The sequence below is a fragment of the Cetorhinus maximus genome, chromosome 20, assembly GCF_964194155.1.
Source record: "Cetorhinus maximus chromosome 20, sCetMax3.hap1.1, whole genome shotgun sequence".
Lineage (NCBI taxonomy): Eukaryota > Metazoa > Chordata > Chondrichthyes > Lamniformes > Cetorhinidae > Cetorhinus > Cetorhinus maximus.
Window position 1 is genome coordinate 79,628,632 of NC_135898.1, and position 24,976 is coordinate 79,653,607.

Genomic DNA, 24,976 nt, shown 5'->3' on the forward strand with positions numbered 1-24,976 from the left:
TCTCTCTCTCCCTCTCTCATTCTCTCTCTCTCACTGTCTCCATCTGTCTCTCTCTGCGTCTCTTTCTCTCTCCCTGTCTCTGTCTCTCTCTCTCTCCCTGTCTCTGTCTTTCTATCTCTGTTTCTCTCTCTCTCTCTCACTGTCTCTGTCTGTCTCTCTGTGTCTCTTTCTCTCTCCCTGTCTGTCTCTCTCTGTCTCTGTTTGTCTCTCTCTGTCTTTCTAACTCTCTGTTTCTCTCTCTCATTCTCTCTCTCTCACTGTCTCTGTCTGTCTCTCTCTGTGTCTCTTCCTCTCTCTCTGTCTCTCTCTCTCTCTTTTGCTGTCTCTTTCTCTGTCTCTCTCTTTTCCTGTCTCACTGTCTGGACTGAATTTCCAGAGGCAGAAGCTAAAATTAGCCCCACCGTGCTGTGTGCCAGTTCCCCAGCTCCAGACCATTTTTGCGGAAGAGAGATGGGGGCTGCACGGTTACCCACCTAGAATTGGCTGGTCACCGATGAGGGTCATTAAGAACATAATTGAGACCAGTTTAAAGGGGCTGCAGTCTCCGGGTTTCCGCCCGTGGGGACGGCCAGTTTAGGTGTCTGGAGGTGGGAATGTGGCGATGGGCTGGGGGCCTGTGCTTCATGCAGGCAGGCCTAGAGGCCCTCCCTGCCTTCCTGGGTGCAGAGGCAGCCACAGGTAGCTGTGGAGGGATCACCTCAGCCCCACCCCTGGTGGCCTGGCTGCTGTATCTAATTTTTAATTAAAGATTTTATAAAGTTGGAGAGGGGACATCTCCATCTCGAGGGGCCCTGGAAGGCCTTAATTGGAAAGTGAACCTGCCATCTGGCCATTAATTGGCTGCCACAGAGAAAGTCACAATCAGTGATTGTTCATCCTGTGGACAGGTTTGAAATCCACACCCTGTCTCTGGATGGGATTTTCTGGTTCTTGCCCACCATGGGACCAATAATTCGTGCCTGAAATCAATGGACCTTTGGCTGGTCTGTCAAATTTTCCATCACACACATGACGATTCTCGCCGTGGGCACCTCCGGAAAATCCCAGCCTCTATCTCTCTCTCTGTCTCTCTTTGTCCCTCCCTCTCTGTCTCTCTGTCTCTCTCTCTCTTTGTCTCTTTATTTCTCTTTCTCTCTCTCTCCCTGTCTCACTCCCTGTCCCCTCCTTCTGTGTTTCTCTCGCTCTCTCTCATTGCCTAATTCTTTATTTTTTCTCAGAGTCAGAACAAGTTTAATAATGTAATTTATTTAAGAAACTTCCTTTTTGTAGATTGCGATCCAATCTGGTTCTTTAGAAAATCAATCTTCACCTTTCTGAGGTCAAAGTGTGGATAATGTGCAATGCCCACCAGAGGGCACTAGAGAGCCACTGAATCTGCCACTAATCAGCCCTGTCTATCTGGGTGATTACAGACCAGTTAGTCTATCATCAGTTATGGGAAAAGTTAGAAATACATAGAAACATAAAAAAATTGAAGCACAGAAGGAGGCCATTCAGCACATTGTGTCATGCCAGCTGAAAAAGAGTGATCTAATCTTTTCCCTCCTGATCTAATCTAATCCTACTTCCCCCCTCTTGGAAAGTAGCCCTGTAGGTTACAGCACCTCAAACGTATATTGTGATGACTCATGTGCTTTCGGAAGCATTATTTCCTTTTGTATGATGCCCCTTTGAGAACAAAATGTGCTGGGGAGTATTTTGGAAGAGGGTTAATTGGTTTCTTTAGTATGCCAATTTTAGATTCCAAGAAATTCACATGTGACCTGGGATTACTATGGTGATGAACAGCTAAGAAGCAAAGGGTAAATAGAAAGATAATTGCAGTGGGGTTGGTTTTCAGGCTGTCTTTTTCTGTTTGGCAGTTGAAAACATGGAAAATTCATGCAAGGAAAAAACAGGCAAGGTTCTCTCTGGATAGAACTATTTTTTGTTTGACAGTCTTTGAACAGATTTTAGTATTGAAGTAGGTCTCTGAGAATAGAGCAGAGACTGGGTTACTGTGTGTGTTATACAGTTGGAAAGGACAGAACGCTGAAGACAGCAAGAGCAAGGGATTGTGGATTGGACAAGACCCATTGCCCGTGTCTCAGTGTTGCCAGTGCTCACCAGATCATTTATAGGAATCAGAGAAGGGAGTCTCTAGGGATTCTGCACTATCAGGACTGTTGCGAATCAAGAGAACATGGTTTTGTAGACGTGCACTTTGTCAGTAGTAACTATGTCTGGGAACTTCAGATGGAGTACGGTTACTGGTGAATGTAATTTAAGTGCCAAACTAGTTGGTTGGGAGGTGAGAGATTGTACAAAATGTAGACTGAGTTGGACAAAACTATGAAATTACCGATGATGCTGCATTTGTGCCAGAAGTAATGCGAGTGCGTGTAACTACATGAGGTATATCTTTCTCATATTGATTATTTAATGTGAAATTTACCCTTTTATTTTAAATATCCTTCGAATGTTAATTAATGTTTGAATTCTGTTGTTTTTACTTTGTTTGTTACAGTAAAAGTTTTAAAAAGTGAAATCTTGTCCAGCGGTTTTCTTGCCATTGGCATTGTGGGAAACCCTTTCTTTCAAAAAAGTTATCGGTCATGATGGGATCAGAACAATATCCAAGGATTTTAAAAATGTGTTAGGGTTTCTGATTTTGCCACCCCTTCAGGCAGTAAGCTCCAGATCCCCACCCCAGCTCAGTTAACAATTACTCCTTAACTCCACCCCCACCCAATCCTTACACAAATTACTTTGACCTCTTTCCTAAGGGAAATATGTCCTTCCTATCCGCTCTATCTAGCTATAACTTCTAGAATCTATAATTAGAAATAAAATTAGAGCATATTTAGAAATGCAAAGATAGCCAGCATGGATTTGACAAATTTAATGAAATTTGTTTGAAGAAATAACAGGTTGGACAGATAAAGGGAATGCAGTGGATGCTGTGTATATGGATTTTCAGAAGGCATTTGATAAAATATCTCAAGGGGCTTTTTTAGAAAAAGTGAGATGTGGCCAGGATTGCCTGTCACTTTAAATCCCGAAGCAATGGAAAGAGGCCTATTTCTTTGTAGATGGAGCTGTGTTTTTAAACCATTGACAATGGTAAACGGTCTGCCTGTTTAGTGTGATAGAATAGGAAATTAGATGAAAATCGGAAAAACCAATGTATATCCAAAAAGGTGATATCTGGATGAGGGGCATTCTGTTTTATGGGCATTGTTACCAGTTCTGGGGAAGATGGGAGCTATTCTGCAATGATGGGCTTCATCTAAATGGGAAAGGATAGTGAAATGGCAGAACAGATAAATTGTGAAACATAGAAAATAGGAGCAGGAGTAGGTTATTTGGTCCTTCGAGTCTGCTCTACCATTTAATATGATCATGGCTGATTCTCTATCTCAATGCCTTACTCCCGCTCTCTCCCCATACCTCCTATGCTATTAGAGTCTAGGAATCTATTTCCTTCTTAAATATATTCAGTCACTTGACCTCCACAGCTTCTGTGGTAGAGAATTCCACAGGTTCACCACCCTCTGAGTGAAAAAGTTTCTCTTTATCTCAGTTCTAAATGGTCTATCCCATATCCTGAGACTGTGACCCCTTGTTCTAGAACCCCCCCAGCCAGAGGAAGCATAACCCTGCATTCGGCCTGTCCATCCATGTCAGAATTTTATGTTTCAATGAGATCCCCTCTCATTCTTCTAAACTCCAGTGAATACAGGCCTAGTCGGCCCAATCTTTCCTCATATGACAATCCTGCCATCCCAGGAATCAGTCTGGTGAACGTTTGCTGCACTCCCTCTATGGCAAGTATATCCTTTCTTAGGTAAGGAGACCAAAACTGCACACGACACTCCAGGTCTTACCAAGGTCCTGTACAGCTGCAGTAAAACATCCTTGCTCCTGTACTCAAGTCTTCTCGCAATGAAGGCCAACATATCATGTAATTCCCTATTTTTCCCTCCCTCCTTGTTTAAATAGTGGGGCTACATTTGCCACCCTCCAATCTGCTGGGACTGTTCCAGAATCTACAGAATTTTGGAAGATGACAACCAAGGCATTCACTATTTCCATGATCGCCTTCTTTAGTACCATGGGATGTAGATTACCAGGCCCTGGGGATTTATCGGCTTTCAGTTCCATTAATTTCTCCAGCACTGTTCTTAATTGCTTGCTGCACCTGCTTGCTTGTTTTCAGTGATTTGTGTAAAAGGAGACCCAGGTCCTTTTGTACATCAACATTTCCCAATCTATCACCATTTAAATAATACACTGCCGTTCTGTTTTTCCTATTGAAGTGGATAACTTCACACTTATCCACGTTATACTGCTTCTGCTGTGTATTTTCCCACTCACTCAACTTGTCTAAATCGCATTGAAGCCTCTTACCATCCTCCTCACCACTCACATTTCCACCTATTTTGTGCAAACTTGGAAATATTACATTTGGTTCCCTCATCCAAATCATTGATATATATTGTGAATAGCTGGGGTCCAAGCACTGATCCCTGTGGTACCCCACTAGTCACTGCCTGCCACTCCAAAAAAGACCCATTTATTCCTACTCTCTGTTTCCTGTCTGCTAACCAATTCTCAATCCATGCCAATATATTATCCCCAATCTCATGTTCTTTAATTTTGCACATTAGCCTCTTATGTGGGACTTTATCAAAAGTTTCCTGAAAATCCAAATACAGCACATCCACCGGTTCTCCCTTATCTATTCTGCTAGTTACATCCTCAAAAAACTCCAGTAGTTTTGTCAAACATTATTTCCATTTCATAAATCCATGTTGACTTTGCCTTATCCAGCTAATAACTTCTAAGTGTCCTGTTCTCACATCCTTTATAATAGACTCTAGCATTTTCCCTACCACTGACGTCAGTTTAACTGGTCTGTAATTCCCTGTTTTTTCCCTCCCTCCTTGTTTAAATAGTGGGGCTACATTTGTCACCCTCCAATCCACTGGGACTGTTCCAGAATCTACAGAATTTTGGAAGATGACAACCAACGCATTCACTATTTCCATGGTCGCCTTCTTTAGTACCCTGGGATGTAGATTACCGGGCCCTGGGGATTTATCGGCTTTCAGTTCCATTAATTTCTCCAACACTGTTTTTTTAGTAATACTAATTTCCTTCAATTCCTCCTTCTCACTAGACCATCAATTCCCTAGTATTTCTGGGAAGTTATTTGTGTCTTCCTCCGTGAAGACAGAACTAAAGCAATTGTTTAATTGCTCTGCCATTTCTTTGTTCTCTATTATAAATTCTCCTGTTTTGGACTGTAAGGGACCTACATTTGTCTTCACTAATCTTTTTATTTTTACGTTCGTATAGAAGTTTTACAGTCCGCTTATATGTTCCTTGCAAGTTAAATCTCATACTCTACTTTTCCCCTCTTAATCAATCTCTTGGTCCTCCTTTGATGAATTCTAAACTGCTCCCAATCCACAGGCTTGCTACATTTTCTAGCAACTTTATATGACTCCTCTTTATACTATCCTTAATTTCTTTTGTTAGCCATGGTTGGGCTGCTCTTCCTGTTCTGTTTTTGAGCCAGAAAGGAATGTATAACTGTTGCAATTCATACATTTGAATTCATCCGCCACAGTATTTTTGCTAATTTGGTTTGCCCAGTCCATATGTAAATTAAAATTACCCATGATCACTGTAGAACCCTTGTTACATGCATCTCTAATTTCCTGTTTAATGCCATCCCCTACCTTATCACTACTGTCTGGAGACCTATAGACAACTCCTCTAATGTTTTCCGCCCCTTGTTGCTTCTTAGCTCCACCCAGACTGCTTCTACATCTAGATTTTCTGAGCCAATACCCTCCTTCACTATTGCACTGATTTCATCCTTAACTAACAACACCTCCCCACCTCCTTCTCCTTTTTGCCTGTCCATCCTAAATATCAAATACCCATTGGAATTCAGTTCCCAGCCTTGCTCACCCGATAGCCATGTCTCTGTAATCGCCATCATATCGAAACTGGTTGCATCTATTTGCGTTGTTAATTCATCTACCTTATTGTGAATGCTCCGTGCATTCAGATACAGTGTCTTTAGACTTGTCTTTTTAACATTTTTACTAATCCTTTTTTGTACTATGGCCCTATTTGCTCTTAGCTCCTCTCTCCTCTGCCTTCCACTTCTGCTGTTTACTTTTCTGTCTTTCAGTGTAAAGTCACTAAAACTAGGGAGAAAGGAGAGTGAAAAGGTAAAATTGGACAGAAATGGGAGAGGAGAACTGTCAACCGATTAGGCAGGTGGGTAAGGGTAATAATTACCGGTCTAGGAGGTTTAATTGATTAGGACAGAGGGTGAAGAAATGTATTATACAGAATTCCTTCCTCGATCAATATGTTCCTAAGCTCATGAGGAGAGAGGCATTGCTAGACCCAGTTATCAGTAATAAAATATATCAGGTAGATAGAGAAATGGAGGTGAGCATTTTGTGGAGCAGTGGTTATAACATGAGAAGCTTTAATGTAAAAATAGAAAGGCATAGAGTTAGTTCTAAAACAAGGGCATATTTTAGGAGTGAGGTGATGGGAAGGAAGGGAGGATGGAAATTGGTTTGTGGATTGTAGGATAACGGTGGGATGTTTTTAAAAGGATATTGCAAAGGTGCAGTATAAATATATTCCATTAGAAAAGAAAACAACTTCATGTTTCAGAATGAAGTGGACCTTCAGAATTCCTTGGACGAGATGACAGGCAGGAAATGGGCGGAGAGGATTAAGGGTTTGGAATGATAATGTAGGTAGTAAACTGGACTAAACATTGGTTAGAAGGGAGAAAACAGAGAGTGGGAGTGGAAGATAGTTGTGGTTGGATGTGAACAGTTGACTCCCATGTGGATCTTGCTGTGTATATCAATGACATGGAGATGGGTTTAGAGGGAGTGGTGTAGAAATTTGCACATGATACTGAAATACAGGCTTTTTTTAGAAGATCAAAGGAAGTTACAAAGTTATATTGGTAAGATGGAGGAATTGACTAAAAAGTGGCAGCTGGCCTTCAAAGTCAGGAATTGTGAGGAGGAACATTTGGTTTAATAACAGCAGGGGCTGAATTTTCCCCCCATCGGTGGGGGGGGTGGGTTGTGCAGGGGCGGGCACGAACCCGATCGGGGACGCACCGCCAATTAAGGCCCGCCCAGCGTGAGGCTTGCCCGGAAGCGCTGAGCGCTCCCTGTGTCGGTGGGGGCGGGGGGGGGGGAGGATTCCCTGAGTCGATCCCTGCGCTCTTTCGCGCGCATGGCAGGGATCTCCCTGAGGCACAGAGGTACCTCAAGGAGATCGGTTTGATATGTGTAAATTTAAATAAAGGGAAATAAAAACTTTTAAAACATGTCCCCTCATGTGACACTGTCACATGACCTGGGACATGTGAAAGAATTATTTAAAAAATTTTAATTGACTGCGAAGGCCGCCTGGGCTCTTCGCCTGCCCGCCAACCTTAAGGTAGGACAGGCAGCTCAGCTAATTGAATTAATTACTATTTAAACGCGTGGTGGCATCGGGACACCAGCCCGACATCACCGCGTGTCATTTTATGCATCGGCGAGCGGGTCCCGCACCCCACACACTGACCGGAGAATTCTGCCCCAGGAATTTCAATGGAAGTGATTACAATGCGAATGGAAGTGGGTCGGTGCTGGGTAAGAGCAGAGGGATTTGGGGAACAGGTTCACAGGACATTAAAGGCAGCCCCTTAGGACGATAAGGCCATGAAACAAGCTAAAGAAATCCTAGTTTTATAACAGAGGTACAGAATATAAAACACAAGGGGTTCAGATGAGCCGATCTAAAACCTCAGTAAGATCTTAAAGAAAAGCAAAAAAATGACTAAAAGATTAATAAGGAGGGAAAAATTAGAGTATGAGAGAAAGCTAGCTAGAAATATAAAAACAGAAAGTAAGAGATTCTATAGATACGTAAAAAAGAAGAGTTAACAAAGTGAGTGTTGGCCCAGAGAAAGTGAATCTGGGGAATTAATAATGGAAAATAAGGAGATGGCAGATGGATTGAACAGGTATTTTGCATCGGTCTTCACTATAGAGGATACAAGTAACATCTGAAAAAATAGCTGTAAATCAGGGGCTGAATCTTCTGGTCTGCGTGCGGGGGCAGGCCTGATGTGCCGATGCACAAAATGATGCATGATGACATCGGGCGTGCGTCCCGACGTCATCGCGATATTTCTATGGTGGGCACATGCTGGAGTCGGCTGCGCGCCCGCTGAAATGTCAACGGCCTATGAAATCCTTTAAGAATGTAATTAAAGTATTTAAGAAGGCTGCCTGTCCAACCTTACGGTTGGCGGGCAGGTGAAAAGTCCTGGCGGCCTTCGTGTTTTTCAGGAAATCTCATCTGCACGTTCATGGAGTGGAAGCCCTTCCTGTTGACGAAGGCACCGGGCTCACCTGCTGGCACCTTGATGGCCACATGTGTACAGTCTATAGCACCCTGGACGCGGGGGAAGCCAGCAATGGCCGCGAAGCCTCTGGCTCGCTCTGTCTGGCTGGCCTCGTCCCATCAGTAGTGGATGAAGGTCAATGCACGCCTGAGTAGAGCGTCTTTGTCACCTGCTTGACACAAGTGTGTACAGCTGATTGGGAGACACCGCAAAGGTCACCCATCGAGCCCTGGAAGGAGCCAGAGGCATAGAAGTTGAGTGCAACCTTCAGAGCCACTGGCACAGGGTGTCCACCCACACAGTTAGGAGAGATCTCAGGGCCAATCATCTGACAGATATAGTTGACTATCTCCCTTGACAGTCAGAGCCTCCTTCGGCACTGCACCTCAGTCATATTGATGTAGCTGCTTCACTGCCTGTATACCCTGGCAGCAGGATATTGGTGTCTTCTGTGGCCCCTTCCACCTTGGACTACCTCTTGGCCCTGTGCCCCTTGTGCCTGTGCCTGTACGCCCAAAGGTGGCTCCCCTGGAGGCTGAACGTGCACTTCTGAGCTTCTCCTTATTCTAGCCCTCCCTTCCTCCTCAGAGGAGCTGCCTCCAGTGGACATGTCGGATCCCATACCCAGGCTAAAGGGAGGCTTCTGGAAAGCTGCAGGCCCGATAAAGATTCCTGACTGCAGAGTGCTGACCTGAAGGTTCAAAGTACACAGAAAGCTGCTGGAATTCATTCTGAACCACTGCAGATCACACAGGCAAGTTAAAAAAACTTTCTGCAATAAATACTCACAGACCCGATTGAGAACCCCACTGAGCCCTCTTATCCCGCCTGTGGATGAGTTTTATGAAAAAGTCACTTACCCGCCTGCCCGTTGCGCCCATGCGCTGAACCGAAGATCGCACGGGCGCCTGAAAATCGCTGTCGATTGCCGAGTTAAGGGCCTTAACTAGCCCGTTAATTAATGGCGGGCACGCGTCGCACTTCATCGCGCGCCTGCCCAATGAAATATCGCGATGGCACGCGGTGACGTCAGGATGCGCGCCCGGCGTCACCGCGCGTCGTTTTACCCGGCCCCCCCGCACATCACCCTGAAAATTCTGCCCATGGTGTCACATGGGAATAGACTGAGAGAACAGTCTAGAGCAAACAATCTTGAACCAGCCTGCATGGAGGCAACAGCACCCTGCAAGACAGTAACCTGGCATCTGTAAATAACTAAAGGTTTACAATAAACGTTAAATATACAAGTCTCAAGATCTCATCATTGAGACACCACCGCGCACCATATTACAACATGGTTGGCAGCGGGGGGAGATCAGCACTATCAGCATAATACAACACTCTTGCTTCTGAATCTTCACCACAGGAAAATGGTCCTGTCTCTTTAAATCCTTCGCTGAGGAAAAGGACCCTTGTCTTTTTACATCCTTCACTGGGGAAAGAGATTCTGTCTCTTTAAGGCCTTCACTGGCGAAAGGGATCCTGTTTCTTTAAATCCATCACAGTGGCAATAGGCCCTGTCTCTTTAAAATTTTCAGCAGGGAAAGGGGGCCTGTTTCTATAAATCTGCCACTGGGGAAATGGGTCCTGTCTTTATAAATCCTTCGCCAGTGCAAAGTAGTCTGTTTGAATCCTTCAGAAGGAAAGTAGTTTTTTTAAAATCCTTCACCAGGGAAAGGAGGCCTGACTCTTTAACCCCCTCACTGGGAAAAGGGGGCGCGTCTCTTTAAATCCTTCACAGGGGAAAGGGGGACTGTCTCTTTAAATCCTTCTTCGGGGAAAGGGAGCCTGCCACTTTAAATGCTAAATTGGGGAAAGGATTCCAGTTTGTCTAAATGCTCACCAGAGAAAGGGGAACTGTCTCTTTAAATTCTTCAGCAGAGCAAAGGGCTTGTCGCTGTAAATCCTTTACTGGGGAAAGGGGGCCTCTTTCCTTAAATCCTACAGCAGTGAAAGGGGCTGTCTCTTTAAATCCTTTACCGTGAAAATGGGACTGTCTCTTTAAACCCTTCAGTGGGGAAAGAGGGCCCGTGTCTTTAAATCCTTCAGCCTGGAAAGGGGGCCTGTCTCTTTAAATCCTTCACCAGGGAAAGGTGCCTGTTTCTTTAATTCCTTCACTGGGAAAGTGGGACTGTCTCTTTAAATCCTTCAGCGCGGAAAGAGGGCCTGTGTCTTTAAATTGTTCACCGGGGAAATGTGCCTGTCTCTTTAAATCCTTAAACAGGGAAAGGGAGCCAGTCTCTTTAAATCTTTTGCCACAGTTAAGAGGGGGTTGTCTCTTTAAATCTTTAGCAGAGAAAGAGGGCTTAACTCTTTAAATCTTTCACTAGAGAAAGGGAGCCTGTCTCTTTAAATCTTTCAGAAGGGATATGGGGCCTGTCTCCTTTACTCCTTCAGCCACATTACTCGAAATGTACTTTTGGTGGTGGATAAATGATTGGAAACACTTCGGGAGGCAGGATAAACTGATACTTAGAAAGGAATGGATTGATCAGGGTCAGTCAGCATATTTTGTTAGGGGAAGATCGTGTTTTACTAACTTAATCAAATTTTTTGAGAAAGTAACAAGGAGGATTGATGACGGTAGTGTAGGGGGTGTTGTCTACATGGATTTTAGTAAAGCATTTGACAAGGTCCCGCCTGGTCAGAAAGGTGAGATCCCATGGGATACAGGGGAAGGTGGCAAGTTGGATCCAAAATTGGCTCAGTGACTGGAAACAAAGGGTAATAGTCGTTGGATGTTTTTGCAAATGGAAAATGGTTTCCGGTGGGATTACACAGAGCTCAGTGTTGGGGCCTTTGCCGTTTGTTGTATATACTAATGACTTGGACTTAAATGTGGGAGGCATCATTGGGAAATTTACAAATGACAAAATAATCGGCCGTGTAGTTGACAGTGAAGAATATAGCTGTCGTCTCCAGAATGATATCAATGGCTTGTCTGAGTGGGTGGAAAAGTGGCAAATGGAATTCAATCCAGAAAAGTGTGATGTAATGCATTTGGGGAGGGCAAACAAAGCAAGGGAATACACAAATAAACGGGAGGATATTGAGAGGGGTTGAGGAAGTGAGAGAGCTCAGAGTGCATGTCCACAGGACCCTGAAGGAGGCAGGACAGGTGGATAAGGTGGTAAAGAAAGCATATGGAATGTTTTCCTGTTTTGGACAAGGTATTGAATACAAAAGCAGGGATGTAATGATGGAACTGTATAAAGCGCTGGTTAGGCCACAGCTGGAATTTTGTGTATAGTTCTGGCCACCATATTACAGGAAGGGCATAATTACTCTGGAATGAGTACAGTGGAGATTTACAAGAATGTTGTCAGGGCTTGCAAATTGCAGCTATGAGGAAAGACTGGATAGGCTGGGGTTGTTTTCCTTGGAACAGAGGAGGCTAAGGGGTGACCTGATTGAGGTGTACAAAATTATGAGGAGCATAGATAGGATAGACAGGGATCTCCTGTTTCCCTTAGCAGAGGGCTTGATCACCAGGGGGCACAGATTTAAGGTGATAGGTAGAAGGATTAGAAGGGACATGAGGAAAAACTTCTTCACCCAGAGGATGGTGGGCATCTGGAATTCACTGCCTAAATTGGTGGTTGAGGCTGAAACACTCAACTTATTTAAAAGGTACTTGGATCAGCATCTGAAGTGCTGTAACCTGCAAGGCTATGGACCAGGTGCTGGAAGATGGGAATAGATTGGGCAGCTAGTTTTTTATTTTTTCTTTATCAACCAGCACAGACATGATGGGCTGAATGGCCTCTTTCTGTGCTGTAACTTTTCCATGGTTTCTCTGGTTTTTCTATCACTCTTTAACTCTTCACTGGGGAAAGGGGTCCTGGCTGTTTAAATCCTTCTGCAGAGAAAGAAGGCCGGTCTCTTTAAATCCTACACTGAGGAAAGGGGGCCTGTCTCTTTAAATCCTACACCGAGGAAAGGGGGCCTGTCCCTTTAAATACTACACTGAGGAAAGGGGGCCCGTCTCTTTAAATCCTACACTGAGGAAAGGGAGCCTGTCTCTTTAAATCCTACACCAATGGAAGGGGGCCTGTCTCTTTAAATCCTACACCGACGGAAGGGGGCCTGTCTCTTTAAATCCAACACTGAGGAAAGGGGGCCTGTCTCTTTAAATCCTACACCAACGGAAGGGGGCCTGTCTCTTTAAATCCTACACCGAGGAAAGGGGGCCTGTCCCTTTAAATACTACACCGAGGAAAGGGGGCCTGTCCCTTTAAATACTACACTGAGGAAAGGGGGCCTGTCTCTTTAAATCCTACACTGAGGAAAAGGGGCATGTCTCTTTAAATCCTACACCGAGAGAAGGAGGCCTGTCTCTTTAAATCCTGCACCGAGGAAAGGGAAACAAAAACAGAATTACCTGCAAAAACTCAGCAGGTCTGGCAGCATCGGCGGAGAAGAAAAGAGTCGACGTTTCGAGTCCTCATGACCCTACAACAGAACTGAGTAATATTAGGAGAGGGGTGAAATATAAGCTGGTTTAAGGGGGGGGGGGGGGGGGGGGGCGGAGAAAGAAGTTGGGGGGGTTGGGGGGGGTGGTGGTTGTAGGGACAAGCAAGCAGTGATAGGAGCAGATAATCAAAAGATGTCACAGACAAAGGAACAAAGAGGTGTTGAAGGTGGTGATATTATCTAAGAGAATGTGCTAATTAAGAATGGATGGCAGGATACTCAAGGTACAGCTCTAGTGGGGGTGGGGTGGAAAGACTGACAGGGCATTACAGGTATAGATTTAAAAATAATGGAAATAGGGGGGGAAAGAAAAATCTATATAAATTATTGGAAAAAACAAAAGGGAGGGGGAAGAAACGGAAAGGGGGTGAGGATGGAGGAGGGAGTTCAAGATCTAAAGTTGTTGAATTCAATATTCAGTCTGGAAGGCTGTAAAGTGCCTAGTCGGAAGATGAGGTGCTGTTCCTCCAGTTTGCGTTGGGCTTCACTGGAACAATGCAGCAAGCCAAGGATAGACATGTGGGCAAGAGAGCAGGGTGGAGTGTTAAAATGGCAAGCGACAGGGAGGTTTGGGTCTTTCTTGCGGACAGACCACAGGTGTTCTGCAAAGCGGTCGCCCAGTTTATGTTTGGTCTCTCCAATGTAGAGGAGACCGCATTGGGAGCAACGAATGCAGTAGATTAAGTTAGGGGAAATACAAGTGAAATGCTGCTTCACTTGAAAGGAGTGTTTGGGCCCTTGGACGGTGAGGAGAGAGGAAGTGAAAGGGCAGGTGTTGCATCTTCTGCGTGGGCATGGGGAGGTGCCATAGGTGGGGGTTGAGGAGTAGGGGGTGATGGAGGAGTGGACCAGGGTGTCCCGGAGGGAACGATCCCTACAGAATACCGCCAGGGGGGCTGAAGGGAAGATGTGTTTGGTGGTGGCATCATGCTGGAGTTGGCGGAAATGGCGGAGGATGATCCTTTGAATGCGGAGGCTGGTGGGGTGATAAGTGAGGACAAGGGGGACCCTATCATGTTTCTGGGAGGGAGGAGAAGGCGTGAGGGCGGATGCGCGGGAGATGGGCCGGACACGGTTGAGGGCCCTGTCAACGACCGTGGGTGGAAAACCTCGGTTAAGGAAGAAGGAGGACATGTCAGAGGAACTGTTTTTGAAGGTAGCATCATCAGAACAGTGCGACGGAGGCAAAGGAACTGAGAGAATGGGATGGACTCCTTGCAGGAAGCGGGGTGTGAGGAGCTGTAGTCGAGGTAGCTGTGGGAGTCGGTAGGCTTGTAATGGATATTGGTGGACAGTCTATCATCAGAAATTGAGACAGAGAGGTCAAGGAAGGGAATGGAAGTGTCAGAGATGGACCATGTGAAAATGATGGAGGAGTGGAGATTGGAAGCAAACTTAATAAATTTTTCCAGGTCCCGACGAGAGCATGAAGCAGCACCGAAGTAATCATCGATGTACCGGAGAAAGAGTTGTGGGAGGGGGCCGGAGTAGGACTGGAACAAGGAACGTTCCACATACCCCATAAAAAGACAGGCATAGCTGGGGCCCATGCGGGTACCCATAGCCACACCTTTTATTTGGAGGAAGTGAGCTTGTTCCAGTCCTACTCCGGCGCCCTCTCACAACTCTTTCTCCGGTACATCGATGATTACTTCGGTGAAACATGATAGGGTCCCCCTTGTCCTCACTTTTCACCCCACCAGCCTCCGCATTCAAAGGATCATCCTCCGCCATTTCCGCCAACTCCAGCATGATGCCACCACCAAACACATCTTCCCTTCACCCCCCCTGGCGGCATTCCGTAGGGATCGTTCCCTCCGGGACAGCCTGGTCCACTTCTCCATCACCCCCCTACTCCTCAACCCCCACCTATGGCACCTCCCCATGCCCACGCAGAAGATGCAACACCTGCCCCTTCACTTCCTCTCTCCTCACTGTCCAAGGGCCCAAACACTCATTTCAAGTGAAGCAGCATTTCACTTGCATTTCCCCTAACTTAGTCTACTGCATTCGTTGCTCCCAATGCGGTCTCCTCTGCATTGGAGAGACCAAACGCAGACTGGGCGACCGCTTTGCAGAACACCTGTGGTCTGTCCGCAAGAAAGACCCAAACCTCCCTGTCGCTTGCCATTTTAACACTCCACCCTGCTCTCTTGCCCACATGTCTGTCCTTGGCTTGCTGCATTGTTCCAGTGAAGCCCAACGCAAACTGGAGGAACAACACCTCATCTTCCGACTAGGCACTTTACAGCCTTCCAGACTGAATATTGAATTCAACAGGGCATTACTTTAGATCTTGAACTCCCTCCTCCATCCTCACCCACTTTCCGTTCCTTCCCCATCCCTTTTGTTTTTTCCAATAATTTATATAGATTTTTTTCCCCCACCTATTTCCATTATTTTTAAATCTATACCTGTAATGCCCTGTCAGTCTTTCCACCCCATCCCCACTAGAGCTGTACCTTGAGTGTCCTGCCATCCATTCTTAATTAGCACATTCTCTTAGATAATATCACCACCTTCAACACCTCTTTGTTCCTTTGTCTGTGACATCTTTTGGTTATCTCCTCCTATCACTGCTTGCTTGTCCCTACAACCAACCCCCCCAACTTCTCTCCCCCCACCCCACCCCAACTTCTCTCCCACCACCCCACCCCCCCACCCCACCAACTTCTCTCCCACCACCCCACCCCCCCCTCCAACTTCTCTCCCCCCACCCCACCCCCCCCACCAACTCCTCTCCCACCACCCCACCCCCCCCTCCAACTTCTCTCCCACCACCCCACCCCCCCCTCCAACTTCTCTCCCCCCACCCCCCCCCAACTTCTCTCCCCCCCCAACTTCTCTCCCCCCCCAACTTCTCTCCCCCCCCACCCCCCCCAACTTCTCTCCCCCCCCACCCCCCCCAACTTCTCTTCCCCCCCACCCCCCCCAACTTCTCTCCCCCCCACCCCCCCAACTTCTCTCCCCCCGCAACTTCTCTCCCCCCCCCTTAAACCAGCTTATATTTCACCCCTCTTCTAATATTACTCAGTTCTGTTGAAGGGTCATGAGGACTCGAAACGTCAACTCTTTTCTTCTCTGCCGATGCTGCCAGATCTGCTGAGTTTTTCCAGGTAATTCTGTTTTTGTTTTTGATTTCCAGCATCCGCAGTAGTTTTTTGTTTTTATCTCCGAGGAAAGGGGGCCTGTTTCTTTAAACTGCGCACGCAATGTTGGTGCCGGTGACGTCAGCTGGCTGTGCTGCTGAAGGGCTCCCAGTTTCGCGCCTGCGCACTGAGTCTAGTCACTGTGTTTTCTGCAGCTGGAGCGGGTGAGTCGGGAAAAGTGGGTTCCCGGGTAACGACGGTTACCAGGGTGACGTGTCACTGGGTAATGGCGGTTACTAGGGTGATGGGTCACTGGGTAACGGCGGTTACTAGGGTGGGTTTGTATTTGGCGCCTGCGCGGTTTAATGGGGGAGGGGGGGGGGTGAAGGCGGGAATCCCGGGTTCGGGTAACGGGGGGAGGTTGGAGCCCCGGAGCCGGAGCCAGCGGGAGCCCCGGGTCCAGGCCGATCCCAGGCCGCCTGCAGTTTGCAGCCTGACACCCCCCGCCCCCCCCCTCCCACCCCGTCCCCCAATCTCGGTTAGGACTCGGTATCCAGCCGCTTCCTTGTCCCCCTGAGGCCCAATCTCCCCCCACCTCCCCAATCTCCCTCATTCCCCCCCCCACCCCGCCCCCGGGGGCTGCAGTTTTCTCTTTCCCTGGTCATTGCCCGAGGCCTGGGAACGCGGGAACCCCAGGAGCATCAGCCAGTTATCCTCATGTCTTCCTGGAGAAGCCTGGGTGAAGGGATCACAGAATCACTAAGGTGCAGAAGGAGGCCATTCGGTCCATCGTGTCTGCACTGGCTCTCCGAATGAGCGATTCACTTAGTTCCGTGCCCCCCCCCCCCCAGTAACCCTGCACATTCTTCCTTTTCAGATAACAGTCTAAATCCTTTTTGAAAGCCTCGATTGAACCAGCCGCCACCACACTCGGGCAGCACATTCCAGATCCTAACCACTCGCTGTGTGAAAAAGTTTCTCCTCGTGTCACCTTTGCTTCTTTTGCCAATTACTTTAAATCTCTGCCCTCTTGGTCTTAGATCCTTTCGCGAGCGTGAACAGTTTCTTCCTATCTACTCTGTCCAGACCACTCATGATTTTGAACGCCTCTATCAAATCTCTCAACCTTATTTTCTCACAGGAAAACAGCCCCAACTTCTCCGATCTATCTTCCTAACTGAAGTTTCTCACACCAGGCACCATTCTCATGAATCTTTTCTGCACACTTTCCAATGCTTTAACATCCTTCCTAATGTGCGATGCCCAGAACTGGACACAATACTCCAGCTGACACCAAACTAGTGACGTCTACAAGTTCAACATAACCTCTACTTTTGTATTCCATGCCCCTATTAATAAAATCCAGAAGACTGTAATCATTATTAACTGCTCTCCCTGTCCTGTCACCTTCAATGACTTATGCACATGTACGCCCAGGTCTCTGCTTCTGCACCCTCTTTAGAGTTATACCCATTATTTTGTACTGTCCCTCCATGTTCTTGCTACCATAATGAATCACTTCACATTTCTCTGCACTGAACTTCATTTGCCACCCGTCTGCCTATGATCTGGCCAGCTCCATGGACACAATCCCCCCCAAAATGAAAGAGGCAGGGAATGATTAAAGTGGATGGGTGAGTGATGCCAGGGAATGAAACTCCTGTGTGACTCCATCACACCTGTGCCCCTCTTAGCTTAACTTTTTTTTTATCAGATCTGTATTCACCTCCCTGCAGAGATTCTTGGATTAGATTGTGGCAAAATTTGGAAGCAATTGGAAGCTGTTCCAACTCCTTATCCTGAATCTGGGACTGGAAGACAATATCTCGGAGTGGCTCGCTGGTTTGGTTAATGCACAGCTGGGATTCAGGTGGGGTATGCTCTTTGCTTACACTTTTTAATTCTATCGTTGACATGTATAGCTGTGATAGTGATGCGGATCTGCCTCTGGATTGATAATCCAGAGAATTTGAGTTCAAATCTCGATATGACAGTTTGCAAATTTGAAATCTGTTTAAAAACCACAGAAGTTCTGGGTTTGATCCCTGGCGTGTGCTCATCTCTGCTGGGTGAGCAGTTAGCCTCAACATCATCAGTGAAGTGGGGCAAGTTATAAATCAGCTAGGGTTTTTGCTCCTGGCAAAGGACTTGAATTTCTATAGGTCACAGAATGTTGCAAAGTGCTTCCCCTCCAATGAATTTGTGTTTGTGCAGTCATGATGTGGGAAAAGATTGACTTTGCATTAGAGAATGCCCAGTGGGGATGTTGGGTGAGCACAGAATTAGGCTGTGCTGTGGTGCCCTGGTGCATGATTCATCTGTCATGATCTGGGGTTTCGGGTGAAAAATGTGTACGAGGACAGCAGGCTCTTGTGAAACTACTTCAGCCAGCATCAGCAGTTTTGGAAAGTGTTAGAAATGAAGTGGAGGAAATGGAAGCTGAGAGGAAGATTACAGTCAAATAAATTAAGATAACAATCCTGATTCTCAATGAGCAGGCTAAACTTTTCTTGAGTTTCTGAACCAGACACTTTAAAACAAGGATCAGTAAGTTTTCTAGAAATCTGAGCCCAAGGCCACTGACATGTTTTTGGGTCTTAACTGGAGGGCAGAATGGTAGAGAGTCTTTGCGAGGACCATTGGAAAGTAACAGTGTATGTTTGGGTCCCTGGTTCCCCAGGCTGGGAGTTTTTAACCTCGGTGGCTGTGTGCAGCTCTCTTCCCAGAGGAAGGACCATGCCAGAGGGCAATACCCTGAGCTAGTTGCTGTTTTCCACGTAGCAGTTGTAGATCTGCATTGCAGAGTTTCTGACTGTGCTGTTCATTAAGGAGCGTGTTTACTTTGGCACAATGTGATGGAGCATCAGTTTATACTGCAGCAAATGCACTACCAGTCTCAAGGTGCAGTAGAGGCTGTTAATGAAGGAGTGAACAAAAAGCAAGCTGTAAAGAGAGTGGAGAGTTTTACAGAGGAATTTGTATTAGATCGCCATAAGCATTTCGTCTTAATGAGATGGCATATTTAGCAGTTCAAGGAGTTAATGAAAGAGCCATAAAGAATGTGTCACATCATACATAATTATAGGGTGTATTCGACCTTTTTATTCTTGGTTGAGGGTTCGTAACCTATGCTTGTGTTGTAAAGTGTGTTATTTGCAGCATAATTCTATTGTGATGTGTAAGATCCCAGAATGGTATTGAGGTCACTCTGTTCTCAGTTCAGTACCATCAAAAAGGGGGGTTTGTAGGTATGTTAGTGGATTCAGTGGCCTGGACCAATAATCCATAACAATAAGTTCAGACCTTAACAAGACAGTTTGAGAATTTGAATTCAGTTTTAAAGTTCTTGAGATTAAAAGCTGGTCTCAGTAGAAGTGACCGTGAAGCTGTCAGATTGCCATGAAACCCCAACGTCTAATGTCCTTCAGGGACGAAAACCTGCACTCCCCTTGGACGTTTATAGCACAGAAGGAGGCCATTCAGCCCATCGTGCCGATGCCAGTCAAAAAAGACCTGACTACACTAATCCCATTTTCCAACACTTGGCCCATAGCCCTGGAGGCTATGGCAACGCAAGTGAATATCTAAATACTTAAGTGTTACGAGAGTTTCTGACTCAACCACCCTTTCAGGCAGTGTGTTCCAGACTGCCACCACCCTCTGGGTGAAAAAATTTCTCCTCAACTCCCCTCTTAGCCTTCTACCTCTTACCTTAAATCTATGCCCCTTGGTTATTGACTCCTATAAGGATGGGAAAAGTGCCTTCCTATCCACCCTATCTATGCCCCTGATAATCTTATACACCTCTATCAGGTCCCCTCTCACCCTTCGCTGCTCCAAGGAAACCAACCCCAGCTTACCTAATCTTTCCTCATAGCTCAGACCCTCCAGCCCAGCAGCATCCTGGTAAATCTCCTCTGCACCCTCTCCAGTGCAATCACATCCTTCCTATAACGTGGTGACCAGAACTGCACGCAGTATTCCAGTTGTGGCCTAACTAGCGTCTTAATTCCAGCATAACCTCCCCGCTCTTGTATTCTATGTCTCGGCTAATAAAGGCAAGTATCCTATATGCCTTCTTAACCACCTTATCTACCTGCCCTGCTACCTTCAAGGATCTGTGGATATACACAGCAAGGTCCCTCTGATCTTCAGTACTTTCCAGGGTCCTACCATTCATAGTGTAATCCCTTGCCTTGTTAGCCCTCCCCATGTGCGTTACCTCACTTTTCTGGGTTGAATTCCATTTGCCACTGCTCTGTCCACCTGACCAGTCCATTGATATCCTCCTCACTATTTACCACCCTTTGCGGACTTCTTGATCATACCCCCTACATTTAAGTCCAAAAAATCATTTATGTACACCACAAACAGCAAGGACCCCAGCACCGAACCCTGCGGAACCACACTGGAAACAGACTTCTAGTCACAGAAACATCCCCTACCATCACCCTCTGCTTCTTGCCTCTCAGCCAATTTTAGATCCAACGTGCCACTTTGCCTTGGATCCATGGGCTCTTACTTTCTTGACCAGTCTGCCATGAGGGACCTTATCAAAAGCCTTGCTAAAGTCCATCTAGACCACATCAAACACGTTACCCTCATCAACACTCCTGGTTACCTCCTTAAAAAATTTGATCAAATTTGTCAAACATGACCTTCCCTTAACAAATCCATGCTGACTATCCCTGATTAATCCGCGTCTGTCCAAGTGCAGGTATATTCTGTCCCTCAGAATTCTTTCTAGTAACTTCCCCACCACCGACTGGCCTGTAATTTCCTGGTCTATCCCTTCCTCCCTTTTTTAATAATGGGACAATGTTAGCAGTCCTCCAGTCCTCTGGCACCTCGCCTGTGGCCAGAGGGGATTTCGAAATTAATGCCAGGGCTCCTGATATCTCTTCCCTTGCCTCCCTCAACAGCCTGGGATATATCTCATCCGGGCCTGTGGATTTATCTACCTTTAAGGCTGCTAAACCCGCAAGTACCTCCCCTCTCTCTATGTTAATTTCCTCTAATATTTCACAGTCCTCCACCCTGATGTCTATGCCTGCTTTGTCCTTTTCCATTGTGAAGACCAATGCAAAGTATTCATTGAGGACTGTATCCACGTCTTCCGGGTCCATGCACACATTTACCTCTATGGTCCTTAATTGGCCCTACTCTTTCCCTAGTTATTCTCTTGCTCTTTATATATTTAAAAAACCCCTTTGGTTTTCCTTTATTCTACCCACCAATGCTTTCTCATGCACTCTCTTGGCTTTCCAAATTTCTCTTTTAAGGTCCCCCCTGCATTTTTTTATACTCCTTTAGGGACTCTGCCGTATTGAGCCCTCGTTATCTTCCATAAGCTTGTCTTTTTTTCTTAATCCTAACCTTTATGTCCCTTGACATCAAGGTTCTCCGGACTTGGTCCTCCCCTTTGCCTTTATGGGAACATATTTGCCCTGTACTCTTGCTATTTCCTCCTTGAATGCCTCCCACTGCTCTGACGCAGGTTCATCTGCAAGGAGCTGCTCAGTCCACTTGGGCCAAATCATATCTCATCTTACTAAAATTAGCCTTTCCCCAGTTTAGAACTTTTATTCCCAGCCCAACCTTATCCTTTTCCATAACTATCCTAAATCTAACTGAGTTATGGCCACCATCTCCAAAATGCTCCACCTGCCTGGGCTCATTTCCAAATATTAGGTCCAGAATTGCCCCTCCCTTATTGGGCTTTCTACGTACTGGCTAAAAAAGTTCTCCTGGATGCAACTTAAGAATTTTGCTCCCTCCCTACCTTGCACACTAAAACTATCCCAATTAATATTTGGGTAGTTAAAATCCCCTACTATTACTTCCCTAATATTCTTACACTTCTCTGAAATTTGATTACATATTTGATTCTCTATCTTTCCCTGACTATTTCGGGGCCTATAGTACACACCCAACTGTGTGTTTGCCCCTTTTATGTTTTTTACTTCTACCCCTATGACCTCATTTGATGACCCTTCCAAGATATCATCCCTCCTCACTGCTATAATTGATTCCTTGATCAATATTGCGACCCTCCCCCACCTCTTCTATCCCCCACTCTATCTCGCCTGAATACCCTATTACCAGGAATGCTGAGCTGCCAATCCTGCCTTTTAGCCAAGTCTTGGTCATAGCTATCATACTCCCATGTGCCTAGCTGTGCTCTCAGCTCAACTGTCTTATTCCTCAGGCTCCTTGCATTAAGATATATTCCATTTAGCCTTGCTAAGCTCACATCTTTCTTATCTAGCCTATATTTCCCCTGCCTTCCAGACTCACTTACTAGCGTTTTAGCTTCTAATCCCATCTCAGCTTTTCTCCCCTCTGAGCTACTTTTCAGGATCCCATTCCCCTGCCAATTTAGTTTAAATCCGCCCCAACAGCATTAGCAAACCTCCCTGCGAGGATGTTGGTCCTGTTCCTGTTCAACCTGTACAGATCTCACCTCCCCCAGAAACGGTCCCAATGCCCCAGGAATCTAAAGCCCTCCCTCCTGCACCATCTCTCCAGCTACGTATTCATCTGCTTTTTCCTTCTGTTCCTATACTTCTGTGTGGCACCGGGAGTAATCTGGAGATTACTACCTTTGAAGTCCTGCTTTTCAATTTCCTACCTAACTCCCTAAAATCTGCTTGCAGGACCTCATTTCTCTTTCTTCCTATATCATTGGCCCCAACATGGACCATGACCTCTGGCTGTTCACCCTCCCTCTTCAGAATGCCCTGCAGCTGTTCCGAGACATCCTTGACCCTGGCACCCAGGAGGCAACATACCATCCTGGAGTCACGTCTATGGCTGCAGAAGCGCCTGTCTGCCCCCCCTCACAAAGGAATCCCTTATCACTATTGCCCTTCCACACTTCTTCCTCGCCCTCACTCACCCTCCCTGCTGAACAGCTGGACCAGCCACAGTGCCACGACCTTCGCCCTGGTTGTCTTCCACAGAGGAACCGTCACTCTCACCATTTTCCAAGGCCGAAAAACGGTTTGCAAGTGAGATGCACTTGGGGATTCCTTCACTACCTGCCTGGTCCCCTCCTTCTGTCTGGCGGTCACCCATTCCCTCTCTGCTTGCACTTCCTTAAGCTGCGGGGTGATCACGCCCTGAAACGTGTTATCCACAAACCTCTCAGCCTCGTAAATGCACTGTAGCGCACTCAGCTGCTGCTCAAGCTCCAAAACCCAGAACTTGAGTTGCTCCAGTTGGAGGCACCTCTTGCACACATGGTCATCCAGACCACCAGGAGCGACTAGGATTTCCCACATAGCGCAGGATGTGCAAATCATGGGACTAAGCTCCCCAGACATATCTTAACTAAGTAGAATTTGGACCCTTGGTTTTATTTTACCCTTACTCCTACTTGAGTGTAGACTAGATGCTAGATCCTCTAGGTGCTGCTGACTGCCTGTCCCAGGGTCCTCCTTTCGCACTCTCCTCTAGGTGCTGCTGACTGCCTGACCCAGGGTCCTCCTCTCACAATCTCCTCTCTGACCCAGTCTCGACTGTGACTCGACTCCCATGAGAACATAGCTGACTCTTAACTGCGCTCTTAAGTGGCCTATCAAACCTGCTACCTAGTGGTCAAGAAGGTGGCCCACCTTTGCACTGCCCCCTGAGCTCTACTCCCAAGCTCTTTGCACTGCCCCTGAGCTCTTTCTCCCGTCCCCTTTGCCCTGAGCTGTACCCTCTGCTCTCTTTCCCTGCTCCCGGAGCTCTACCCCTGAGCACTTCGCCCTCCCCCTTGAGTTTCCCCCAACCTCTTTGCATTGCACACTGCACCCTGTTGCAATTCATGCCCAATAGCTGAATAGTTGATCGCAGCTGACCAGTCTGTGACGAGTAACTCGCCTCCTACCTCCCCAAAGCCTGTTCACCATCTACAAGGCACAAGTCAGGAGTGTGTTGGAATACTCCCCACTTGTCTGGATGAGTGCAGCTCCCACAACACTCAAGACGCTGGACACTGTCCAGGACAAAGCAGGCCGCTTGATTGGCACCACATCCACAAACATTCACTCCTTCACCACCGACGCACAGCAGCAGCAGTGTGTACCATCTACAAGATGCACTGCAAGAATTCACCAAGGTTCCTTAGACCGCATCTTCCAAATCCACAACCACTACCATCTAGAAGTACAAGGGCAGCAGATAGATGGGAACACCACCACCTGGAAGTTCCCCTCCAAGTCGCTCACCATCCCGACTTGGAAATATATCGCCATTCCTTCATTGTGGCTCAGTCAAAATCCTGGAACTCCCTTCCTAACACCACTGTGTGTGTCCCTACACCACATAGACAGCAGCTATTCAAGAAGGCAGCTCACCACCACCTTCTCAAGAGCAATTAGGGATGGGCAATAAATGCTGGTCCAGCCAGCGAAGCCCACATCCTGTGAATAAATCAAAAAAAAAATCCGGGTAGAAATGCTAAGTACTTATCCTTTAGACTCCCAACTCCATTTTAACTTAAAAGCTAATAGGCACTTAATGTATAACTGTTTACAAAACCTAACATTCTTAACACCTTGGGACTTTGGAGACTAACGGTCTATCCACTGTCAGCTCAAAGCACCAAGGTTTGCTGTCAACAAAATTCGGAACATCCTCCATTTTACCCTAAATTAATGATTTTGACCCAAAGCATAATTTTATAAACTTCATATTTGTAACACCATTTAACTTTGGCTAATAGGTTGTTGGTAGCCTTTTCTACATCTCTTCCCGTTTCTAGTTTCTGGGTGGTGAGATGTACACTGGGCAGCTGACTTACACAAAGTCATAATGACCCTCCAGGGGCCTGGAAAGTGGCAGTGGAGGGTCTGCACAGTCTCAAGAAAAACAGGACAGAATTGCTCAGGAGCCTGCAGGGCAATTAGTGGAGATGGAATGTGGAAATATTTCCATGTTTCTCCTGCTCGTTCTATCTCAGTCTGATGCGCCTGTCTGTACAGTACTTGTATTTCCT

The 24,976-nt window shown here is 46.6% G+C and overlaps 1 protein-coding gene across 1 annotated transcript in view; it reads left to right on the forward strand.

Annotated features, from left to right (window-relative positions):
* The first annotated feature begins 17,414 nt into the window (after nt 1–17,414).
* The window catches only part of nt5c2a (5'-nucleotidase, cytosolic IIa), a 99,279-nt gene continuing 91,717 nt past the window's right edge, over nt 17,415–24,976 (forward strand). Inside the window, exon 1 of the mRNA XM_078564982.1 lies at nt 17,415–17,863. The gene's annotated coding sequence lies outside the window, so the exon portion shown is untranslated. The remainder of the gene's footprint in view (nt 17,864–24,976) is intronic.